We start from the raw sequence: 13,740 nt of genomic DNA on the forward strand, positions 1-13,740 counted from the left end.
CTTTCGCTTTTGTGCAGTAAGTCCCATAGGGAGGCCTGTCAGCGCCAACCCGCATGGCTCCCATGTATCGCAGCCTGAAGGTACCTTAACCTGGATGGATCTGGACAAACTCGGTACCATTTTGAAGCGGATGAATGGGCCAACCCGCATGCAAATCGGCAAGTCGATAGACCCGAAACTTTTGGAGAAAATCCCAGAAGTAGCAGCGGATGCCCCTTCTTTCGCTTTTGTGCAGTAAGTCCCATAGGGAGGCCTGTCAGCGCCAACCCGCATGGCTCCCATGTATCGCAGCCTGAAGGTACCTTAACCTGGATGGATCTGGACAAACTCGGTACCATTTTGAAGCGGATGAATGGGCCAACCCGCATGCAAATCGGCAAGTCGATAGACCCGAAACTTTTGGAGAAAATCCCAGAAGTAGCAGCGGATGCCCCTTCTTTCGCTTTTGTGCAGTAAGTCCCATAGGGAGGCCTGTCAGCGCCAACCCGCATGGCTCCCATGTATCGCAGCCTGAAGGTACCTTAACCTGGATGGATCTGGACAAACTCGGTACCATTTTGAAGCGGATGAATGGGCCAACCCGCATGCAAATCGGCAAGTCGATAGACCCGAAACTTTTGGAGAAAATCCCAGAAGTAGCAGCGGATGCCCCTTCTTTCGCTTTTGTGCAGTAAGTCCCATAGGGAGGCCTGTCAGCGCCAACCCGCATGGCTCCCATGTATCGCAGCCTGAAGGTACCTTAACCTGGATGGATCTGGACAAACTCGGTACCATTTTGAAGCGGATGAATGGGCCAACCCGCATGCAAATCGGCAAGTCGATAGACCCGAAACTTTTGGAGAAAATCCCAGAAGTAGCAGCGGATGCCCCTTCTTTCGCTTTTGTGCAGTAAGTCCCATAGGGAGGCCTGTCAGCGCCAACCCGCATGGCTCCCATGTATCGCAGCCTGAAGGTACCTTAACCTGGATGGATCTGGACAAACTCGGTACCATTTTGAAGCGGATGAATGGGCCAACCCGCATGCAAATCGGCAAGTCGATAGACCCGAAACTTTTGGAGAAAATCCCAGAAGTAGCAGCGGATGCCCCTTCTTTCGCTTTTGTGCAGTAAGTCCCATAGGGAGGCCTGTCAGCGCCAACCCGCATGGCTCCCATGTATCGCAGCCTGAAGGTACCTTAACCTGGATGGATCTGGACAAACTCGGTACCATTTTGAAGCGGATGAATGGGCCAACCCGCATGCAAATCGGCAAGTCGATAGACCCGAAACTTTTGGAGAAAATCCCAGAAGTAGCAGCGGATGCCCCTTCTTTCGCTTTTGTGCAGTAAGTCCCATAGGGAGGCCTGTCAGCGCCAACCCGCATGGCTCCCATGTATCGCAGCCTGAAGGTACCTTAACCTGGATGGATCTGGACAAACTCGGTACCATTTTGAAGCGGATGAATGGGCCAACCCGCATGCAAATCGGCAAGTCGATAGACCCGAAACTTTTGGAGAAAATCCCAGAAGTAGCAGCGGATGCCCCTTCTTTCGCTTTTGTGCAGTAAGTCCCATAGGGAGGCCTGTCAGCGCCAACCCGCATGGCTCCCATGTATCGCAGCCTGAAGGTACCTTAACCTGGATGGATCTGGACAAACTCGGTACCATTTTGAAGCGGATGAATGGGCCAACCCGCATGCAAATCGGCAAGTCGATAGACCCGAAACTTTTGGAGAAAATCCCAGAAGTAGCAGCGGATGCCCCTTCTTTCGCTTTTGTGCAGTAAGTCCCATAGGGAGGCCTGTCAGCGCCAACCCGCATGGCTCCCATGTATCGCAGCCTGAAGGTACCTTAACCTGGATGGATCTGGACAAACTCGGTACCATTTTGAAGCGGATGAATGGGCCAACCCGCATGCAAATCGGCAAGTCGATAGACCCGAAACTTTTGGAGAAAATCCCAGAAGTAGCAGCGGATGCCCCTTCTTTCGCTTTTGTGCAGTAAGTCCCATAGGGAGGCCTGTCAGCGCCAACCCGCATGGCTCCCATGTATCGCAGCCTGAAGGTACCTTAACCTGGATGGATCTGGACAAACTCGGTACCATTTTGAAGCGGATGAATGGGCCAACCCGCATGCAAATCGGCAAGTCGATAGACCCGAAACTTTTGGAGAAAATCCCAGAAGTAGCAGCGGATGCCCCTTCTTTCGCTTTTGTGCAGTAAGTCCCATAGGGAGGCCTGTCAGCGCCAACCCGCATGGCTCCCATGTATCGCAGCCTGAAGGTACCTTAACCTGGATGGATCTGGACAAACTCGGTACCATTTTGAAGCGGATGAATGGGCCAACCCGCATGCAAATCGGCAAGTCGATAGACCCGAAACTTTTGGAGAAAATCCCAGAAGTAGCAGCGGATGCCCCTTCTTTCGCTTTTGTGCAGTAAGTCCCATAGGGAGGCCTGTCAGCGCCAACCCGCATGGCTCCCATGTATCGCAGCCTGAAGGTACCTTAACCTGGATGGATCTGGACAAACTCGGTACCATTTTGAAGCGGATGAATGGGCCAACCCGCATGCAAATCGGCAAGTCGATAGACCCGAAACTTTTGGAGAAAATCCCAGAAGTAGCAGCGGATGCCCCTTCTTTCGCTTTTGTGCAGTAAGTCCCATAGGGAGGCCTGTCAGCGCCAACCCGCATGGCTCCCATGTATCGCAGCCTGAAGGTACCTTAACCTGGATGGATCTGGACAAACTCGGTACCATTTTGAAGCGGATGAATGGGCCAACCCGCATGCAAATCGGCAAGTCGATAGACCCGAAACTTTTGGAGAAAATCCCAGAAGTAGCAGCGGATGCCCCTTCTTTCGCTTTTGTGCAGTAAGTCCCATAGGGAGGCCTGTCAGCGCCAACCCGCATGGCTCCCATGTATCGCAGCCTGAAGGTACCTTAACCTGGATGGATCTGGACAAACTCGGTACCATTTTGAAGCGGATGAATGGGCCAACCCGCATGCAAATCGGCAAGTCGATAGACCCGAAACTTTTGGAGAAAATCCCAGAAGTAGCAGCGGATGCCCCTTCTTTCGCTTTTGTGCAGTAAGTCCCATAGGGAGGCCTGTCAGCGCCAACCCGCATGGCTCCCATGTATCGCAGCCTGAAGGTACCTTAACCTGGATGGATCTGGACAAACTCGGTACCATTTTGAAGCGGATGAATGGGCCAACCCGCATGCAAATCGGCAAGTCGATAGACCCGAAACTTTTGGAGAAAATCCCAGAAGTAGCAGCGGATGCCCCTTCTTTCGCTTTTGTGCAGTAAGTCCCATAGGGAGGCCTGTCAGCGCCAACCCGCATGGCTCCCATGTATCGCAGCCTGAAGGTACCTTAACCTGGATGGATCTGGACAAACTCGGTACCATTTTGAAGCGGATGAATGGGCCAACCCGCATGCAAATCGGCAAGTCGATAGACCCGAAACTTTTGGAGAAAATCCCAGAAGTAGCAGCGGATGCCCCTTCTTTCGCTTTTGTGCAGTAAGTCCCATAGGGAGGCCTGTCAGCGCCAACCCGCATGGCTCCCATGTATCGCAGCCTGAAGGTACCTTAACCTGGATGGATCTGGACAAACTCGGTACCATTTTGAAGCGGATGAATGGGCCAACCCGCATGCAAATCGGCAAGTCGATAGACCCGAAACTTTTGGAGAAAATCCCAGAAGTAGCAGCGGATGCCCCTTCTTTCGCTTTTGTGCAGTAAGTCCCATAGGGAGGCCTGTCAGCGCCAACCCGCATGGCTCCCATGTATCGCAGCCTGAAGGTACCTTAACCTGGATGGATCTGGACAAACTCGGTACCATTTTGAAGCGGATGAATGGGCCAACCCGCATGCAAATCGGCAAGTCGATAGACCCGAAACTTTTGGAGAAAATCCCAGAAGTAGCAGCGGATGCCCCTTCTTTCGCTTTTGTGCAGTAAGTCCCATAGGGAGGCCTGTCAGCGCCAACCCGCATGGCTCCCATGTATCGCAGCCTGAAGGTACCTTAACCTGGATGGATCTGGACAAACTCGGTACCATTTTGAAGCGGATGAATGGGCCAACCCGCATGCAAATCGGCAAGTCGATAGACCCGAAACTTTTGGAGAAAATCCCAGAAGTAGCAGCGGATGCCCCTTCTTTCGCTTTTGTGCAGTAAGTCCCATAGGGAGGCCTGTCAGCGCCAACCCGCATGGCTCCCATGTATCGCAGCCTGAAGGTACCTTAACCTGGATGGATCTGGACAAACTCGGTACCATTTTGAAGCGGATGAATGGGCCAACCCGCATGCAAATCGGCAAGTCGATAGACCCGAAACTTTTGGAGAAAATCCCAGAAGTAGCAGCGGATGCCCCTTCTTTCGCTTTTGTGCAGTAAGTCCCATAGGGAGGCCTGTCAGCGCCAACCCGCATGGCTCCCATGTATCGCAGCCTGAAGGTACCTTAACCTGGATGGATCTGGACAAACTCGGTACCATTTTGAAGCGGATGAATGGGCCAACCCGCATGCAAATCGGCAAGTCGATAGACCCGAAACTTTTGGAGAAAATCCCAGAAGTAGCAGCGGATGCCCCTTCTTTCGCTTTTGTGCAGTAAGTCCCATAGGGAGGCCTGTCAGCGCCAACCCGCATGGCTCCCATGTATCGCAGCCTGAAGGTACCTTAACCTGGATGGATCTGGACAAACTCGGTACCATTTTGAAGCGGATGAATGGGCCAACCCGCATGCAAATCGGCAAGTCGATAGACCCGAAACTTTTGGAGAAAATCCCAGAAGTAGCAGCGGATGCCCCTTCTTTCGCTTTTGTGCAGTAAGTCCCATAGGGAGGCCTGTCAGCGCCAACCCGCATGGCTCCCATGTATCGCAGCCTGAAGGTACCTTAACCTGGATGGATCTGGACAAACTCGGTACCATTTTGAAGCGGATGAATGGGCCAACCCGCATGCAAATCGGCAAGTCGATAGACCCGAAACTTTTGGAGAAAATCCCAGAAGTAGCAGCGGATGCCCCTTCTTTCGCTTTTGTGCAGTAAGTCCCATAGGGAGGCCTGTCAGCGCCAACCCGCATGGCTCCCATGTATCGCAGCCTGAAGGTACCTTAACCTGGATGGATCTGGACAAACTCGGTACCATTTTGAAGCGGATGAATGGGCCAACCCGCATGCAAATCGGCAAGTCGATAGACCCGAAACTTTTGGAGAAAATCCCAGAAGTAGCAGCGGATGCCCCTTCTTTCGCTTTTGTGCAGTAAGTCCCATAGGGAGGCCTGTCAGCGCCAACCCGCATGGCTCCCATGTATCGCAGCCTGAAGGTACCTTAACCTGGATGGATCTGGACAAACTCGGTACCATTTTGAAGCGGATGAATGGGCCAACCCGCATGCAAATCGGCAAGTCGATAGACCCGAAACTTTTGGAGAAAATCCCAGAAGTAGCAGCGGATGCCCCTTCTTTCGCTTTTGTGCAGTAAGTCCCATAGGGAGGCCTGTCAGCGCCAACCCGCATGGCTCCCATGTATCGCAGCCTGAAGGTACCTTAACCTGGATGGATCTGGACAAACTCGGTACCATTTTGAAGCGGATGAATGGGCCAACCCGCATGCAAATCGGCAAGTCGATAGACCCGAAACTTTTGGAGAAAATCCCAGAAGTAGCAGCGGATGCCCCTTCTTTCGCTTTTGTGCAGTAAGTCCCATAGGGAGGCCTGTCAGCGCCAACCCGCATGGCTCCCATGTATCGCAGCCTGAAGGTACCTTAACCTGGATGGATCTGGACAAACTCGGTACCATTTTGAAGCGGATGAATGGGCCAACCCGCATGCAAATCGGCAAGTCGATAGACCCGAAACTTTTGGAGAAAATCCCAGAAGTAGCAGCGGATGCCCCTTCTTTCGCTTTTGTGCAGTAAGTCCCATAGGGAGGCCTGTCAGCGCCAACCCGCATGGCTCCCATGTATCGCAGCCTGAAGGTACCTTAACCTGGATGGATCTGGACAAACTCGGTACCATTTTGAAGCGGATGAATGGGCCAACCCGCATGCAAATCGGCAAGTCGATAGACCCGAAACTTTTGGAGAAAATCCCAGAAGTAGCAGCGGATGCCCCTTCTTTCGCTTTTGTGCAGTAAGTCCCATAGGGAGGCCTGTCAGCGCCAACCCGCATGGCTCCCATGTATCGCAGCCTGAAGGTACCTTAACCTGGATGGATCTGGACAAACTCGGTACCATTTTGAAGCGGATGAATGGGCCAACCCGCATGCAAATCGGCAAGTCGATAGACCCGAAACTTTTGGAGAAAATCCCAGAAGTAGCAGCGGATGCCCCTTCTTTCGCTTTTGTGCAGTAAGTCCCATAGGGAGGCCTGTCAGCGCCAACCCGCATGGCTCCCATGTATCGCAGCCTGAAGGTACCTTAACCTGGATGGATCTGGACAAACTCGGTACCATTTTGAAGCGGATGAATGGGCCAACCCGCATGCAAATCGGCAAGTCGATAGACCCGAAACTTTTGGAGAAAATCCCAGAAGTAGCAGCGGATGCCCCTTCTTTCGCTTTTGTGCAGTAAGTCCCATAGGGAGGCCTGTCAGCGCCAACCCGCATGGCTCCCATGTATCGCAGCCTGAAGGTACCTTAACCTGGATGGATCTGGACAAACTCGGTACCATTTTGAAGCGGATGAATGGGCCAACCCGCATGCAAATCGGCAAGTCGATAGACCCGAAACTTTTGGAGAAAATCCCAGAAGTAGCAGCGGATGCCCCTTCTTTCGCTTTTGTGCAGTAAGTCCCATAGGGAGGCCTGTCAGCGCCAACCCGCATGGCTCCCATGTATCGCAGCCTGAAGGTACCTTAACCTGGATGGATCTGGACAAACTCGGTACCATTTTGAAGCGGATGAATGGGCCAACCCGCATGCAAATCGGCAAGTCGATAGACCCGAAACTTTTGGAGAAAATCCCAGAAGTAGCAGCGGATGCCCCTTCTTTCGCTTTTGTGCAGTAAGTCCCATAGGGAGGCCTGTCAGCGCCAACCCGCATGGCTCCCATGTATCGCAGCCTGAAGGTACCTTAACCTGGATGGATCTGGACAAACTCGGTACCATTTTGAAGCGGATGAATGGGCCAACCCGCATGCAAATCGGCAAGTCGATAGACCCGAAACTTTTGGAGAAAATCCCAGAAGTAGCAGCGGATGCCCCTTCTTTCGCTTTTGTGCAGTAAGTCCCATAGGGAGGCCTGTCAGCGCCAACCCGCATGGCTCCCATGTATCGCAGCCTGAAGGTACCTTAACCTGGATGGATCTGGACAAACTCGGTACCATTTTGAAGCGGATGAATGGGCCAACCCGCATGCAAATCGGCAAGTCGATAGACCCGAAACTTTTGGAGAAAATCCCAGAAGTAGCAGCGGATGCCCCTTCTTTCGCTTTTGTGCAGTAAGTCCCATAGGGAGGCCTGTCAGCGCCAACCCGCATGGCTCCCATGTATCGCAGCCTGAAGGTACCTTAACCTGGATGGATCTGGACAAACTCGGTACCATTTTGAAGCGGATGAATGGGCCAACCCGCATGCAAATCGGCAAGTCGATAGACCCGAAACTTTTGGAGAAAATCCCAGAAGTAGCAGCGGATGCCCCTTCTTTCGCTTTTGTGCAGTAAGTCCCATAGGGAGGCCTGTCAGCGCCAACCCGCATGGCTCCCATGTATCGCAGCCTGAAGGTACCTTAACCTGGATGGATCTGGACAAACTCGGTACCATTTTGAAGCGGATGAATGGGCCAACCCGCATGCAAATCGGCAAGTCGATAGACCCGAAACTTTTGGAGAAAATCCCAGAAGTAGCAGCGGATGCCCCTTCTTTCGCTTTTGTGCAGTAAGTCCCATAGGGAGGCCTGTCAGCGCCAACCCGCATGGCTCCCATGTATCGCAGCCTGAAGGTACCTTAACCTGGATGGATCTGGACAAACTCGGTACCATTTTGAAGCGGATGAATGGGCCAACCCGCATGCAAATCGGCAAGTCGATAGACCCGAAACTTTTGGAGAAAATCCCAGAAGTAGCAGCGGATGCCCCTTCTTTCGCTTTTGTGCAGTAAGTCCCATAGGGAGGCCTGTCAGCGCCAACCCGCATGGCTCCCATGTATCGCAGCCTGAAGGTACCTTAACCTGGATGGATCTGGACAAACTCGGTACCATTTTGAAGCGGATGAATGGGCCAACCCGCATGCAAATCGGCAAGTCGATAGACCCGAAACTTTTGGAGAAAATCCCAGAAGTAGCAGCGGATGCCCCTTCTTTCGCTTTTGTGCAGTAAGTCCCATAGGGAGGCCTGTCAGCGCCAACCCGCATGGCTCCCATGTATCGCAGCCTGAAGGTACCTTAACCTGGATGGATCTGGACAAACTCGGTACCATTTTGAAGCGGATGAATGGGCCAACCCGCATGCAAATCGGCAAGTCGATAGACCCGAAACTTTTGGAGAAAATCCCAGAAGTAGCAGCGGATGCCCCTTCTTTCGCTTTTGTGCAGTAAGTCCCATAGGGAGGCCTGTCAGCGCCAACCCGCATGGCTCCCATGTATCGCAGCCTGAAGGTACCTTAACCTGGATGGATCTGGACAAACTCGGTACCATTTTGAAGCGGATGAATGGGCCAACCCGCATGCAAATCGGCAAGTCGATAGACCCGAAACTTTTGGAGAAAATCCCAGAAGTAGCAGCGGATGCCCCTTCTTTCGCTTTTGTGCAGTAAGTCCCATAGGGAGGCCTGTCAGCGCCAACCCGCATGGCTCCCATGTATCGCAGCCTGAAGGTACCTTAACCTGGATGGATCTGGACAAACTCGGTACCATTTTGAAGCGGATGAATGGGCCAACCCGCATGCAAATCGGCAAGTCGATAGACCCGAAACTTTTGGAGAAAATCCCAGAAGTAGCAGCGGATGCCCCTTCTTTCGCTTTTGTGCAGTAAGTCCCATAGGGAGGCCTGTCAGCGCCAACCCGCATGGCTCCCATGTATCGCAGCCTGAAGGTACCTTAACCTGGATGGATCTGGACAAACTCGGTACCATTTTGAAGCGGATGAATGGGCCAACCCGCATGCAAATCGGCAAGTCGATAGACCCGAAACTTTTGGAGAAAATCCCAGAAGTAGCAGCGGATGCCCCTTCTTTCGCTTTTGTGCAGTAAGTCCCATAGGGAGGCCTGTCAGCGCCAACCCGCATGGCTCCCATGTATCGCAGCCTGAAGGTACCTTAACCTGGATGGATCTGGACAAACTCGGTACCATTTTGAAGCGGATGAATGGGCCAACCCGCATGCAAATCGGCAAGTCGATAGACCCGAAACTTTTGGAGAAAATCCCAGAAGTAGCAGCGGATGCCCCTTCTTTCGCTTTTGTGCAGTAAGTCCCATAGGGAGGCCTGTCAGCGCCAACCCGCATGGCTCCCATGTATCGCAGCCTGAAGGTACCTTAACCTGGATGGATCTGGACAAACTCGGTACCATTTTGAAGCGGATGAATGGGCCAACCCGCATGCAAATCGGCAAGTCGATAGACCCGAAACTTTTGGAGAAAATCCCAGAAGTAGCAGCGGATGCCCCTTCTTTCGCTTTTGTGCAGTAAGTCCCATAGGGAGGCCTGTCAGCGCCAACCCGCATGGCTCCCATGTATCGCAGCCTGAAGGTACCTTAACCTGGATGGATCTGGACAAACTCGGTACCATTTTGAAGCGGATGAATGGGCCAACCCGCATGCAAATCGGCAAGTCGATAGACCCGAAACTTTTGGAGAAAATCCCAGAAGTAGCAGCGGATGCCCCTTCTTTCGCTTTTGTGCAGTAAGTCCCATAGGGAGGCCTGTCAGCGCCAACCCGCATGGCTCCCATGTATCGCAGCCTGAAGGTACCTTAACCTGGATGGATCTGGACAAACTCGGTACCATTTTGAAGCGGATGAATGGGCCAACCCGCATGCAAATCGGCAAGTCGATAGACCCGAAACTTTTGGAGAAAATCCCAGAAGTAGCAGCGGATGCCCCTTCTTTCGCTTTTGTGCAGTAAGTCCCATAGGGAGGCCTGTCAGCGCCAACCCGCATGGCTCCCATGTATCGCAGCCTGAAGGTACCTTAACCTGGATGGATCTGGACAAACTCGGTACCATTTTGAAGCGGATGAATGGGCCAACCCGCATGCAAATCGGCAAGTCGATAGACCCGAAACTTTTGGAGAAAATCCCAGAAGTAGCAGCGGATGCCCCTTCTTTCGCTTTTGTGCAGTAAGTCCCATAGGGAGGCCTGTCAGCGCCAACCCGCATGGCTCCCATGTATCGCAGCCTGAAGGTACCTTAACCTGGATGGATCTGGACAAACTCGGTACCATTTTGAAGCGGATGAATGGGCCAACCCGCATGCAAATCGGCAAGTCGATAGACCCGAAACTTTTGGAGAAAATCCCAGAAGTAGCAGCGGATGCCCCTTCTTTCGCTTTTGTGCAGTAAGTCCCATAGGGAGGCCTGTCAGCGCCAACCCGCATGGCTCCCATGTATCGCAGCCTGAAGGTACCTTAACCTGGATGGATCTGGACAAACTCGGTACCATTTTGAAGCGGATGAATGGGCCAACCCGCATGCAAATCGGCAAGTCGATAGACCCGAAACTTTTGGAGAAAATCCCAGAAGTAGCAGCGGATGCCCCTTCTTTCGCTTTTGTGCAGTAAGTCCCATAGGGAGGCCTGTCAGCGCCAACCCGCATGGCTCCCATGTATCGCAGCCTGAAGGTACCTTAACCTGGATGGATCTGGACAAACTCGGTACCATTTTGAAGCGGATGAATGGGCCAACCCGCATGCAAATCGGCAAGTCGATAGACCCGAAACTTTTGGAGAAAATCCCAGAAGTAGCAGCGGATGCCCCTTCTTTCGCTTTTGTGCAGTAAGTCCCATAGGGAGGCCTGTCAGCGCCAACCCGCATGGCTCCCATGTATCGCAGCCTGAAGGTACCTTAACCTGGATGGATCTGGACAAACTCGGTACCATTTTGAAGCGGATGAATGGGCCAACCCGCATGCAAATCGGCAAGTCGATAGACCCGAAACTTTTGGAGAAAATCCCAGAAGTAGCAGCGGATGCCCCTTCTTTCGCTTTTGTGCAGTAAGTCCCATAGGGAGGCCTGTCAGCGCCAACCCGCATGGCTCCCATGTATCGCAGCCTGAAGGTACCTTAACCTGGATGGATCTGGACAAACTCGGTACCATTTTGAAGCGGATGAATGGGCCAACCCGCATGCAAATCGGCAAGTCGATAGACCCGAAACTTTTGGAGAAAATCCCAGAAGTAGCAGCGGATGCCCCTTCTTTCGCTTTTGTGCAGTAAGTCCCATAGGGAGGCCTGTCAGCGCCAACCCGCATGGCTCCCATGTATCGCAGCCTGAAGGTACCTTAACCTGGATGGATCTGGACAAACTCGGTACCATTTTGAAGCGGATGAATGGGCCAACCCGCATGCAAATCGGCAAGTCGATAGACCCGAAACTTTTGGAGAAAATCCCAGAAGTAGCAGCGGATGCCCCTTCTTTCGCTTTTGTGCAGTAAGTCCCATAGGGAGGCCTGTCAGCGCCAACCCGCATGGCTCCCATGTATCGCAGCCTGAAGGTACCTTAACCTGGATGGATCTGGACAAACTCGGTACCATTTTGAAGCGGATGAATGGGCCAACCCGCATGCAAATCGGCAAGTCGATAGACCCGAAACTTTTGGAGAAAATCCCAGAAGTAGCAGCGGATGCCCCTTCTTTCGCTTTTGTGCAGTAAGTCCCATAGGGAGGCCTGTCAGCGCCAACCCGCATGGCTCCCATGTATCGCAGCCTGAAGGTACCTTAACCTGGATGGATCTGGACAAACTCGGTACCATTTTGAAGCGGATGAATGGGCCAACCCGCATGCAAATCGGCAAGTCGATAGACCCGAAACTTTTGGAGAAAATCCCAGAAGTAGCAGCGGATGCCCCTTCTTTCGCTTTTGTGCAGTAAGTCCCATAGGGAGGCCTGTCAGCGCCAACCCGCATGGCTCCCATGTATCGCAGCCTGAAGGTACCTTAACCTGGATGGATCTGGACAAACTCGGTACCATTTTGAAGCGGATGAATGGGCCAACCCGCATGCAAATCGGCAAGTCGATAGACCCGAAACTTTTGGAGAAAATCCCAGAAGTAGCAGCGGATGCCCCTTCTTTCGCTTTTGTGCAGTAAGTCCCATAGGGAGGCCTGTCAGCGCCAACCCGCATGGCTCCCATGTATCGCAGCCTGAAGGTACCTTAACCTGGATGGATCTGGACAAACTCGGTACCATTTTGAAGCGGATGAATGGGCCAACCCGCATGCAAATCGGCAAGTCGATAGACCCGAAACTTTTGGAGAAAATCCCAGAAGTAGCAGCGGATGCCCCTTCTTTCGCTTTTGTGCAGTAAGTCCCATAGGGAGGCCTGTCAGCGCCAACCCGCATGGCTCCCATGTATCGCAGCCTGAAGGTACCTTAACCTGGATGGATCTGGACAAACTCGGTACCATTTTGAAGCGGATGAATGGGCCAACCCGCATGCAAATCGGCAAGTCGATAGACCCGAAACTTTTGGAGAAAATCCCAGAAGTAGCAGCGGATGCCCCTTCTTTCGCTTTTGTGCAGTAAGTCCCATAGGGAGGCCTGTCAGCGCCAACCCGCATGGCTCCCATGTATCGCAGCCTGAAGGTACCTTAACCTGGATGGATCTGGACAAACTCGGTACCATTTTGAAGCGGATGAATGGGCCAACCCGCATGCAAATCGGCAAGTCGATAGACCCGAAACTTTTGGAGAAAATCCCAGAAGTAGCAGCGGATGCCCCTTCTTTCGCTTTTGTGCAGTAAGTCCCATAGGGAGGCCTGTCAGCGCCAACCCGCATGGCTCCCATGTATCGCAGCCTGAAGGTACCTTAACCTGGATGGATCTGGACAAACTCGGTACCATTTTGAAGCGGATGAATGGGCCAACCCGCATGCAAATCGGCAAGTCGATAGACCCGAAACTTTTGGAGAAAATCCCAGAAGTAGCAGCGGATGCCCCTTCTTTCGCTTTTGTGCAGTAAGTCCCATAGGGAGGCCTGTCAGCGCCAACCCGCATGGCTCCCATGTATCGCAGCCTGAAGGTACCTTAACCTGGATGGATCTGGACAAACTCGGTACCATTTTGAAGCGGATGAATGGGCCAACCCGCATGCAAATCGGCAAGTCGATAGACCCGAAACTTTTGGAGAAAATCCCAGAAGTAGCAGCGGATGCCCCTTCTTTCGCTTTTGTGCAGTAAGTCCCATAGGGAGGCCTGTCAGCGCCAACCCGCATGGCTCCCATGTATCGCAGCCTGAAGGTACCTTAACCTGGATGGATCTGGACAAACTCGGTACCATTTTGAAGCGGATGAATGGGCCAACCCGCATGCAAATCGGCAAGTCGATAGACCCGAAACTTTTGGAGAAAATCCCAGAAGTAGCAGCGGATGCCCCTTCTTTCGCTTTTGTGCAGTAAGTCCCATAGGGAGGCCTGTCAGCGCCAACCCGCATGGCTCCCATGTATCGCAGCCTGAAGGTACCTTAACCTGGATGGATCTGGACAAACTCGGTACCATTTTGAAGCGGATGAATGGGCCAACCCGCATGCAAATCGGCAAGTCGATAGACCCGAAACTTTTGGAGAAAATCCCAGAAGTAGCAGCGGATGCCCCTTCTTTCG

This window comes from Patiria miniata, unplaced genomic scaffold (genome assembly GCF_015706575.1).
Source record: "Patiria miniata isolate m_02_andy unplaced genomic scaffold, ASM1570657v1 HiC_scaffold_13, whole genome shotgun sequence".
Lineage (NCBI taxonomy): Eukaryota > Metazoa > Echinodermata > Asteroidea > Valvatida > Asterinidae > Patiria > Patiria miniata.